The following is a 13,223-nucleotide window of genomic DNA, read 5'->3' as shown; positions in this document are numbered from 1 at the left end:
TCCAACCTTGCCCGATTTTCTTCAATTAAGCCTACCTATGCGATATTTCTAAATAATCCAACCTTTATGACCTAACTACTATTATTAAGCCTGGATGACCGGTTACCTGCTACAAAGTCAACGTTAAAAACGTTGACAACCTAAAGTTGGTTTCCCTCCTAAAATATTGGACACGTCATCATCACTTGCCACCTAAACAATGATTTCATTTTTTTTTCAAAAAACCCTTAACCCTTCTCTTCTCTGTACCGTGTTTCAATTCCTCTCTCCTCCATTACTGCTGCTTCAACCACAATTGTACTGGTTCATGACATCATCAACGATTTTCTTGTGGAAATAGGTGACTTCATTCACGTGCATTCAAATTTCGTCTCCAAAATCGTACAATCGAAGGTGAACTTACGAACCTTAGCGCTTTTGTTCCTTTTTTGGTAAGTTTTGAATTTTGGGCTTCCTTGATGGTCAGTTCGTAAAAACCCGAGTTGTTGCAGTAATATAGTTTTTTTTTTATATTGTGGGATTTTGGTTATTTTGGTCTTGTTGGAAAATTAGAAAGAAAAAAAACCTTGAATTTGAAGAAGATCCAGATCCAACAGGCAATTGCTTTACCCCAGCCATAGCAATTGCTGATTATTTTTGATGAACTTCGAATGGAGAGGTATGAGGGATCGACAATGATGGAGAAGAGGTAGAAGAGAAATAATGGAGAGGAGTGCAGAGATGAAACAGAAAATCGCAGAGGAGAGAGGAACGAGAATTAAAATAGCATTAAAGAAAATAAGGGGAAAAAAAATTTAAAAAAAAAATTATAATTGTTATATGCCACGTAAGGGTGAATACCGCCTATAGCAGGTTAGTAACTTGTTAGGCTTAATAATAGTAGTTGGGTCATAAATGTTGGATTATTTAGAAATATCGCATAGGTAGGCTTAATTAAAGAAAATCGGGCAAAGGTTGGATTAATAATTACAAATTCTCCTTAAAAAAAATCATAAAATTATTTTCCTTTTAAATGATTAAGGAACTATTGTAGAAAAGATAAAAGATAAAATTATTAATTCCAGAAAGAAAAAGTACAAATTAAGTAATTAAACGTTTTTTAATAAACATGTTTTATTCAACCTTATTAGGTACTACTTAGTATATCAAAGTAAAAGTAAATATCCGTTATACGTATCCGTATTCAATATATGATACAAATAATTAATAAAAATTGACAGTACATACATTGAGTCATTAATCAATTTAAGCTTGGTGAAAGATATTATTTTTGTTATGTAATTTAACCCTAAACCCTAAAGAATTCTTGGTATGTAATTTAACCATAAGTAGCTGAGCAAAGTTTCATATAGTGGTAAAAGTTTGGTCTCCTGATTTAAAGGTCATGGGATCAAATCAAATATAGGATCTTTGAGGACGAGGAATTCCCTTAATTATTACTCGATCTCTCACTTCTAAAGTTTTTGGCATGCAAAATTGACTGTATAGTGGAAGGTGTCAGCTTAGTAGATTTATTTCTACCCAAAAAAAGGAAAATTTGTCATTTACTACGTACCTCGCAAACTAGACACTTTGTCGCTTACTCCATTTTATAAAAGTATTGAATTACTATCTTTTAAAACCCTTTATGTTGTATTGCTACCTTATATCATTCTCATGTCATTTTAGCTTGAAAATGGTGTCATAAAAATACTTTTGTAATGTATTCCATGCGAAGTACTTAAACATAACACCCTAATTTATTTATTTTTAAAACACAAAAGAAACTTTTTTACCTTAAATAATCCACTACCGCCGTTTATTTTTGGAAAATTTAATTCTAATAATCCGACCTTTGCCCGGTAATCCATTAACAGTCCCACCTATGAGGTATTCTTAGCTGATCCAACCTTTGGTACCTATTATCTTCTAATAGGCCTCTTTAAATTGTGACCTGTAAAAACAGGTCACTTATCCTACGTGGCAGTGATAGTTGGCTTTTAAGTAGGTCTTTTTTTTTTTTTTCTAGGATTCCCATTAAAGAAGCTTCTCCCCCATTCTCTCTCTTTGTTCTTCATCTGTAAACAAAAAAAATTAACGCCATTAACACAAACAAGGAGCTTTGTCCCTCTTTCTCTTCCTTCTCCAAATCATTAATTTGCCATTTCATATTGTAATTCTTTGTTATGTTTTTTTTTTTGATAGGATGTAATTCTTTGTTATGTTCTTACAGCAATAACAATGAAAAATTGTTCTACGAAGAGCAGTAGTGATTCGATACGAATCAAAAAAATTGGATCTTGCTCCCCGCGTTCGATGATGATGTTAATCGTGCAATGGAGGATTTGTTAAGCGATTGTATTGGTGAATTTGAACAAAGTGTTGTTGTTGATGATGTAATTGCAAGGAGGGAGATTGGAGAGGTTGTGACAAAGATGCTGGTGGATGAGAACAGATGTAATTGGAGTGACTCTTTTTTCATTCTTTCATTTCGGAGCTTGATGATGATGATTAGAAGCGAAAAAGCTTGGATGAAATACACAAATTATTTTTTCTCTCCTCCCTTTAACTCCCCTGATAATTGAGTACTTCACTCGGTGTTTTTAGCTTGATGAAGTTTGCTCAAGGGAAACCTCCGCCATTATTGATGTTGTTGACATTGTTGTCGGGATTTCAATTGCACCACTTTTCATTCAATTCTACCAGGTTCTGCAGTTGGGTCAATATCCAATTTTTCTAGGTTTTGTCGATTCTCTCGCTTTACCCCGTTTATACTCTCCTCCAATTTTTTTGGGTATTGAATTTTTGGGGATTTTCTTGTTAATTTTTTGGGTTAGGCTGATTAGGACATTAGGTTGGCAGTGGTTGTTAGGTGTAATTAAGTACAGTGGTTAAGAGAGGCATGATTCTCAATAAGTTCTTCTTTAGTGTTCTGGGTAATGGTGTTGTCTCAAATGAGTTCTCGCCAATGATGGATGTTGTTGACGATGTCACCCGGGGATTTTTTCATTATCAAGAGCTGCTCAAGTTGCAGGACAATCGATCGTATACGGGGGGAGTTTTTGTTTAGTCTAGGCGGTAGATTACCTGGCTAGGAGGAACTAAAAAAAGACTAAAAAAACAAATTTATAAGTGAAGATTTGTCCAAGTCAGCAAAAAGTTTCAAAACAATTGTTCAAAAACTCCAAATCAGCCCAATCAAGTCAATTTGTAAATTGTTGACTTTTTCTTTCCGGTTACCGGTCATAAGGTCTATTAGAAGATAATAGGTACCAAAGGTTGGATCACCTAGGAATACCTCATAGGTGCGACTGTTAATGGATTACCGGGCAAAGGTCGGATTATTAAAATTAAATTTTCCTTTATCTTTTCTAAGAAACTAATGAGCTGTTGTGGGGTTTTAGTTAAGGGTCAAATGGTTTTTTCTTCCTTCTTTTAATTTATAACAAGTCTTACATGTACGCGATGTATGCAAAGGTAAATAGAAAACAAAATTGCGATATTACATGCATCTTATAACATCAAATACTATGTAAGTGGAAAATATTTCGTTCCTCTAAAGAAAACTAAACATTATCTATGTAGCAAACGTTGAATTAGTTTATCAATGTAATACGAAATAAATAAATAAAACTAAAAAAATAGTGTTTCACGTGCTTTTATTACATTGCTCGCACATGTTCGGCTAACCACATGTACTTCTGAGTCGACTCGGTTTATAACAAATAACCAACAATATAATACGGAGTAATATTCTAGACAAAAAGGTAATACGCATGAAAAAAGTTTTTTATCCAAATTGAGAATATTTTTTCTATGACTCATTTGACTCAGTTAGGCTGCAAAAATGTAAACACTTGTCTTTTATTTGAAATACAATTTGAGCTAATTAAAAATAAAAGATTATTTTTAGTAAATGGTAAGCCTTGTATGCTTTAATTTTTTATAATTACTGGTTGTTTCTTAATTTTGTGCGTTTATTATTTTACATAATTCGTTAATATTGTGAGCTGGTACTTAATATGACATTAATTTTAATTTTAATTTTTTTGGGTGTAATAGAGTAAGATTGTTTTAATTGACTTTCGAAAAAAATTCCATATATGATTTGGATGTTCTCATGCGTACTTACCACTGAAGTTCATGGAAAATTACTTGAATTACTAAGTGATTGGGCGTTATGGTGACATTTATGATTTTCATAATTGTAATTTCCTTAAGTTGAGGCATTTTTCTTTGATACGATTTGCAGCTTCTTTGTTTTTTCCTCTCATAATTTCACCTTCCCTTACTTTGTTTGCATGTTTTGTTGTTTTGTTGATGTCATAATTTAATCGTGATTGAGATATGCGATTAGGATAGTATGGAATAATTGAGGTATTATTGGAATTTTTTTACTTTTTTGTTTTCTTTAATTTCCCGAACACTTGTTATTTGATTAGAATATTTGGAGCATTTTTCTACTTATAGAGAAGGAATTATAGGTGAGTTTTGGGCGTGATTAGGATAATTAGTCAACATAATTGAGTGATTGAATTTTTTATTGGAAAAGGGCAATATAACATTTATAGCATGTTACCTTTTAGCATGATTGGAATAATAAATTAAATTAGTTTTATGTTTTCTTTTAATTTAAATTATCATTAGGATATTATAGTCTATTCCATAGGGGACACCAAAAGTGCAATTACTAAATTTTTGGTTCTACTACGAGGAGTTCCCACCGCCTTCGGCGATTGGACTAATCTCCTGCGGGAGTTTGCACGGGTACCTCGATGGGCAGCATCCCTCCCAGTTGAGATTTTAACCATAACCAAGGCTCGAACCTTGGTTAAGGAGCAAGAGACCCTTAACCACTCATGCCAACCTCAATTGATTGCAATTACTAAATTGACCTCATGAATTCCCTTATATTTATATACTTCGTATGAGATAAATTCTCTTAGGTAGTGTTTGGATCACGGAATTGATTGAATATATTGATTTGAAATCTAGAATTTGAAATGTAGAAATTGAATTCCAAATTAAGTGTTTGGCAATTGCTAGTAATTTCAATTCTGAATTTCAATTCCATTGTAATATTTGGCAAACATTCAAAAAGTACTTGGAGTATTTCAAATAAATACACATTCCTCGAATAAAGACTAAGGAGTATTAACCAAGCACCAACACCGTATAAAGGCAAATTAAAAAATCAAACAACAATCAATGAGAGATCAATCGTAAAATTGATTGATTAATCAACAAAAAATGACAATTATTCCAGAAACTATAAAAATTAAGATTTTGATCAAACTTGGGGAACATTCGATCGATGAGATCCCGGTTTGTATCATCTACCATTCAAATTGGGGAAAAAATAAACCCTAACTTTCAAATTTTATTATCTTTATCTTCAATCTCATCAAAGAGGCGCATGAATCCGAGAAATGGGATGGAAAGATAACGCCGATATCAATAAACTGTCGATGGAGCTAGACTGCGACGAGGTTACGAGGCGGCGACATTAAGGAGGCGGCAAAGAGGTTGCGAGAACGAGGTCGGAGTGACAAAGGAATGAGAACTAGTGGTGATGGAGAAATAATAATAGGAGAGAGAATCGGTGGAGGTTGAGAGGATAGATGACGGAGATGGTCATCAATGGTGGTGGATGAGAGAGAAAGGGGAAAGGAAAAATGAACGTTTTTTTTTTTCCTATTTGGCTGAATCGTCCAACAAGAAGGGAGAGAAAAAAAGAATTTCCAATGACAACCCTTTAGTTTGTATTTCAAATTCTTTACAATGGCCTTATTTTTTAAAGTCTTGGATTTGGCCCAAATCCAAATCCAAATCCAAATACTTTAGTTTCCCAAACAGATCATTTTTGCCCAATTCCATCATTTGAAATGAATTCCTTGTTTTCAAACAAGCCATTAGAGAAATTGTTGGTGTTTTCAGGATTAGGTGGGTTCACAGCACATATTGGGCTTTTCAAAATAGGGAAGCCCAAGAAGGGAGAGACAATATTTGTATCAGCTGCTTCGGGGTCAGTTGGAAATTTAGTAGGGAAGTTTGCTAAGTTGTTTGGCTGCTATGTTGTTGGTTGCGCAGGAACCACACAAAAAGTACGTAATTATATTTACTAATTAATGCCTTCATTAACCAAATTATTTGCTTTAATTTTACTGTAGGCCCAAAAAAGTACAAATATGAGAATGTTGTGAGGTAATAGAAAGAAACAGAAGTTTATATCTGATACAAGTAAAATACAATACAAACTTTTGTGAAGCAAGTGTATTGCTCGTATCATTTGCAAAGGTAAAGCAAGGAGTATTTATAGCCAAATACTCTTACTATTCATGCCTAGTAGCTCTACTATTTACCAGGGTAGGTGGTAGAAAACCTTGTGTAAAAATATGACATTCACCTAAGTATTAGTTACAATTGTTGACTCCTACAATTCTTGACTCTCAACACTCCCCCTTGAATGTCAGTTTAAGCATGGTGTCAGTTGACTCATTACTTTATAGAACTTAGTGGAACCAAAAACCACTGTTAGGGGATAAAAGTCTATGATTATATGCTTTAGCATACTGCCTCATTAAAAACCTTGTCAGGAAAAACCCAGTGGGATAAAAACCTGATCGAAGGGAAAAAGAGTGCAGTGCATATAATATTCCCCCTCAATTTAATATAGCTCACGAAGACGACGCATTCCAATTTTGTGTACCAACTGCTCAAACCTCTTTGAAGGAAGAGATTTGGTAAACAAATCAGCAAGATTGTCACACGATTGAATATGTTGTACGTTTATCGTTCCTTCCTTTTGGAGATCGTGTGTGAAGAATAACTTTGGAGATATGTGTTTTGTTCGATCACCCTTGATGTACCCTTCAGTTACTTGTGCGATGCATGCAGTATTGTCTTTGTAGATGATGGTAGGATTTTCTGTTACTGAGTTCATTCCACATCCTTCTTGGATATTGCTGATCATTGACCTGAGCCATACACATTCTCGTCCAGCTTCATAAAGAGCAATCAATTCCGCATGGTTTGATGATGTAGCAGTCAATGTTTGTTTCGTTGATTTCCAAGATATTGCAGTACCTCCATAAGTGAACAAATATCCAGTTTGTGACTTGGCCTTCTGTGGGTCCGATAAGTATCCAGCATCTGCATATCCAATGAGGGTGGCATCTTTTCTTGACTGATAGAGTAGACCAAGATCTGGTTTTCCTCGTAGATAACGGATTTCCTCGTAGATAACGGAATAGATGCCTTATTCCATTCCAATGTCTCTTTGTTGGCAAATTGCTATACCTGGCTAACAAGTTCACAGAAAAAGCAATATCGGGTCTACTATTGTTAGCTAAATACATTAAAGCGCCAATTGCACTTAGATATGGTACTTCAGGACCAAGAATTTCTTCATTTTCTTCTCGAGGTCTGAATGGATCATCTTTCATATTCAAAGATCGAACGATCATAGGGGAATTCATTGGATGTGATTTGTCCATGTAAAAGCGTTTTAGTACCCTTTCTGTGTAATTTGATTGATGGACAAAAATTCCCTCTTTCAAGTGCTCAATTTGTAGTCCAAGACAAAATTTGGTTTTTCCAAGATCTTTCATTTCAAATTCTTTCATCAAGTATTTTGCAGTTTGTTCAAGTTCTCGTGGAGTTCCAATGATATTTAAATCATCCACATATACTGCAATGATAGCGAATCCTGACTGGGATCGCTTAATGAAAACGCAGGGACTAATTTGGTTGTTTTTGAATCCTTCTTTCACAAGGTATTCACTAAGACGATTATACCACATTCTTCCAGATTGTTTTAGCCCATAAAGTGACCTTTTCAGCTTTATGGAAAGCATTTCTTTAGGTTTGTGGTTTTCTGGTAATTTTAGTCCTTCAGGGACTTTCATATAAATGTCTGCGTCAAGTGACCCATATAAATATGCGGTCACAACGTTCATTAATCGCATTTGCAGTTCTTTCGAAACTGTCAAGCTTACCAGAAATCTTAGCGTAGTAGCATCAACTACTGGAGAATATGTCTCCTCATAATCAATCCCTGGTATTTGAGAGAAACCTTGGGCAACTAGCCTTGCCTTGTATCTTGTAACCTTATTGTTCTCATTCCTTTTTCTCACAAATACCCATTTGTGCCCGACAGGTTTTACACCCTTTGGTGTGGTGGATATTTTTCCAAAAACTTCTCGTTTTTCAAGGGATTTCAATTCTGCCTGAATTGCCTCTTTCCATTTTGGCCAATCATGTCTGCGACGACATTCATCCACTGTTTTCGGTTCAGGGTCATCATTATCAGATATCAATTCAATTGCAATGGAGTAAGCAAATATTTGATCTACGATAACGTTTTTCCGATTATAATGTTTCTTAGTTGAAACATAGTTCATTGAAATTTCGTCGTTATCGACTTCTTTATGATTTTCTTCCACCTCTTTAGGAGGATCATCTTTATCAATATTTTCCTCTTCATCTGGTCTTTCATGACCTTCTTTTGGAGGATCAATATTGATTTCATTTGTTACTCCATCAGGCCTCTTTACTTTTCTTGGCTTAGAATCTTTTGAACCAAATGGCCTTCCACGTTTTCGTCGTGCCATAGACTCATTTTCAATGGCCTTATTATCAGTGGGAATTTCAATGCGTGCAGGTGCATTCTCTGCTGGTATATGTGACTTTGTCACCTTCTTCGTGTCCGTGAATGCATCAGGCAATTGATTTGCAACACTTTGTAAATTAATAATTTTCTCGACTTCTTGCTCACATGAATTTGTTCGTGGATCAAATATTGACAGTTGAGTTGCATTCCATGTGATTTCAATCTCCTTTTTCCGTGGGTCCACTTTCTCTCCCCTAAGGCTGGGAATACTGACTCATTAAAATGACAGTCAGCAAACTTTGCCTTAAATAAATCGCCATCATTGGCTCAAGGTATCTAATTATGGATGGGGACTCATACCCAACATAAATTCCCAGCCTTCTTTGTGGACCCATTTTTGTGCGTTGGGGTGGAGCAATGGGAACATACACGGCACAACCAAATATTTTTAGATGTGAGACATTTGGTTCTCGACCATATACCAACTGTAGAGGTGAGAACTCATGATAAGCTGTCGGTCTCAATCTTATTAATGATGCCGCGTGTAAAATAGCATGGCCCCAAGCAGATGATGGTAATTTTGATTGCATTAACAATGGTCTTGCAATCCATTGTAGCCTCTTGATTAGTGACTCAGCGAGACCATTTTGTGTATGTACATGAGCCACTGGATGTTCAACAACAATCCCAATCGACATGCAATAATCGTTAAAAGTTTGGGATGTAAATTCCCCAGCATTGTCGAGTATTATTTTCTTTATTGTGTGGTCTGGGAATTGATTTCGTAATTTGGTGATCTGGGCAAGTAGAATTGCAAATGCAACATTTCTACTTGACAAGAGACTCACATGTGACCATCGTGTTGAAGCATCGATCAATACCATAAAATATCTGAATGGTCCACTTGCAGGATTAATTGGCCCGCAAATATCTCCCTGAATTCTTTTTAAAAATGATGGAGATTCGGTGGCAATTTTGCTTTTGGATGGCCTTATAATCAATTTTCCAAGTGAGCATGCAGAGCATGTCAATTCATTTGATCGGGGTATTTTAACATTCCTTATAGAATGCCCGATTGAATTTGCTATAATCTTGTGCATCATTCCTGTTCCAGGATGACCCAAACGGTCATGCCATAATGTGAGCAACTTCTTGTCATCTAACTTCTTGTTAGATATCATATTTATTTCAATTGGTCTTATATCTATACGATATAGCCCTGAAGAATATGCTGGAAATTTCTCAAAAATATGTTTCTTGCCACATTTTTCTGTCGTGAGGCATAAATATTCTTTTTGATCCACTGTCATTGTTTCTAAATGATAACCATTTTGACGCACATCTTTGAAACTTAAGAGATTTCTTCGAGATTTACTCGAATATAAAGCGTCATTAATAGTCAATTTTGTTCCATTTGTGAGCACAATGCAAGCTTTTTCGGATCCTTCTATTAGCTTTGCTGTCCCAGAAATTGTATTGACATTTGCTTGGTACATTGTTAGTTTTGAAAAATACTTCCTATCTTTTAAGATAGTATGTGTTGCTGCACTGTCCAGAAGACATTGGTACTTGGAATCAACTTCAGGTAGATTCATATCTTCATAAATGAATATGCAATTAGTTTAGAGAAACGATTATAATAAAATACTTTATTCATGAAAATTAGAAATTCATAACAAGGTAATTGAAAAATACATAAGAAAATATATAAAAACGATACATGATATAGTTTAGATGGGGTATTTATATGTTATTATTATCCCCAAATATCAGATCATTGCCACTGTCAGGGTTATCATTGAAGAAATCAGATACATCAAAGCTTGGCCCTGAGGGATTTTCCTCATCTACATAATTTTCCTCAGCAACTTTTCCTTTGCCTTTTATGGAGGCTTGGTACAGATCTACCAAATATTTTGCAGTACGGCATGTTTTCCCCCAATGGCCAGTCATGCCACATCTAAAACATGTGTCTTTCTCTTTTGAGGGGGTGTGCTTTTGATTTCCTTGTTGATGCCCTTTTGTGATTATTATTTCTAGGGCCCAGATAACCCCTGCCACGACCACGACCACGACCACGGTGGTTTCCGCGTCCTCTGCCGCGGTGGTTAAATCTTCCACGTCCACCTCTATGGGCAACATTTGCCTCAGGTGGGTTTGAGCTTTCAACGGCATTCGTTTCATTGAATGCCATAGACCCATTTGGTCTAAGATTATGGTCTTCCACGTCCACCTCTATGGGCAACATTTGCCTCAGGTGGGTTTGAGCTTTCAACGGCATTCGTTTCATTGAATGCCATAGACCCAGTTGGTCTAAGATTATGGTTCTTTAACAGAAGATCATTATTCTGTTCAGCAACCAACAATAGAGAAATCAGCTCAGAATATCTCTTAAAGCCCCTCTCTCGGTATTGCTGTTGCAATAGAATATTATTCGCATGAAAGGTGGAGAGGGTTTTCTCTATCATTTGATCTTCTGTGACCGCTTGATCACAGTATCTCAGCAATGATACAATTTTGAATAACGTGGAATTATATTCACTATCACATTTAAAATCCTGGAACCTTAGATTAGTCCAGTCAAATTTAGCCTTTGGCAGGAGCACCCTTTTATTGTGTCCATATCTTTCTTTAAGACTATCCCACAACTCTTTGGGATTCTCCACCATCAGATATTCAGTTTTCAGGCTATCATGTAAATGATGTCTTATGAGGACTGTGGTTTTGGCCTTTTCCTGCTCGGTGGCAGTTTTGATTTCTGTGGTGCCTGGAACCATTATATCTTTTATGGTATGATCCAGTCCTTGGGCCTTTAAGTTCATCTGTGCATCAACAGTCCATTCCAGAAAATTGTGCCCAGACAAGTCTAGCACATTGAATTGTCTTTTCATCAAATCTCCCATTTTAACTACAATCAAATAATCATTAAACTTAGTAATCAAGATTATAATTAATTAATCATATTCATAATAATTAACTATTAAAATTTTATGTTTCCTTCTCCCCCTTAGTTTATTATTATGAATCCCACATAAATAAATCAAATAATTCATGGTAATGACGTTAATTAAAAGCGAAAAAAAATAATGATAACATTAATAATAATATTATACATATGGTTAAAAAAAATTAAAAATGCGAAAAAATGCAATTAATACATCAAAATGGAGAATGAAGTACTACAAAAAATTATGCATTTTGTTCTTACTTGCCGGAAATAAACAAAAAAAATGGAGATCTTCATTTGTTGAAAATTATGAAAATCATTAATGCAATAAGAAGGACTACTAAGGCCATCATTAAAACAAAATATTGTTTTAATTTTCTTAAATCTTCCTCGAAGGTGAAGACGTGTGGAGGGTCGGGGTTGCCGGCCGGAAACATGTTTGATCGGAAAATTGGAGGAGGAAAATTTTGTGTGGTTTTGGATAAAAAGTAAGAAGGGGATAAGATGTTGTGTGGTGAAAATGGGACGGGTAATCCCCCTTTTATAGGGGATAAATCATGATTGTATTATACAATTTGTTACAGTAAACTGGTATATTATAGTCTAAAGAGGTTAATAGTTTTATTACTTACTACCAAAAAAAAATATCACTGTGGATTTGAAAAGAAATAATGGATATATAGAATTAAAATGGTAAAAAGATATCCCCCGGGATGCAAGCCGTAATGGTCCGAGAACCCTAGTCTGTTTAAGAGATCGTGGGTTCGAAAAACAAAAATAAAGATGTAGCTGAAAATAAAGGCTACATCGTTTTTACCAAAAAAAATTATTTTATTTTAAGTATAGTCTAGCTATATGCATGTAGGCATGCAAAGGAATAGTATATATATATATATATATGTAATGATAATGCATGGCTAATATTACTATGCATGCAGGTAGTACGTAAGAGTGCATATATACAACTATGCACGAATGAGAAAAAAAAAAACAACCAAGTGTCATAAATGTAGTACACAAGCATATTCTCCTTTTACCAAGTTGATCATAATACCGGTAGCAATGTGAACTCTCTTTTATGATTAAAACGGGTGTTTAGAGTTTCTGATATAGAGCATCCCAAATATGGGCAACTATAGAGCATACTCCTCAAAATATTTTGTTAAGAATATATACTACATTTTATAAAAATTTTGAGTAACAGGTAAAAAATATACCTGAGGAAAATTGGTGCTGATAACGTGTTGTGAGGTAATAGAAAGAAACAGAAGTTTATATCTGATACAAGTAAAATACAATACAAACTTTTGTGAAGCAAGTGTATTGCTCGTATCATTTGCAAAGGTAAAGCAAGGAGTATTTATAGCCAAATACTCTTACTATTCATGCCTAGTAGCTATACTATTTACTAGGGTAGGTGGTAGAAAACCTTGTGTAAAAATATGACATTCACCTAAGTATTAGTTACAATTGTTGACTCCTACAATTGTTGACTCTCAACAGAGAATACATTTTCCCTAGCCAAATTACCAAATTGGTATAAAAAAAGAACTGCCTTTGCCACATTGGTATATAAAAATCTTTAGCCACTTTAAGGTATTAAAAAAAGAAACAGGCGACGATTGGGCCTATTTTTGTGCTCGGTTTTCATTATGTGAAGCGCGTGACCTACACTTGTTCACATGC

The 13,223-nt window shown here is 34.9% G+C and overlaps 1 pseudogene; it reads left to right on the top strand.

Annotated features, from left to right (window-relative positions):
- Positions 1-13,223, top strand: part of LOC110795024 (NADP-dependent alkenal double bond reductase P2-like) — a 74,791-nt pseudogene that overhangs the window by 54,205 nt on the left and 7,363 nt on the right.

This window comes from Spinacia oleracea, chromosome 2, assembly GCF_020520425.1.
Source record: "Spinacia oleracea cultivar Varoflay chromosome 2, BTI_SOV_V1, whole genome shotgun sequence".
NCBI classification, from domain to species: domain Eukaryota; kingdom Viridiplantae; phylum Streptophyta; class Magnoliopsida; order Caryophyllales; family Amaranthaceae; genus Spinacia; species Spinacia oleracea.
Note: the sequence above shows the minus strand (reverse complement) of the source record. Positions and strands in the feature narration are given on the sequence as shown.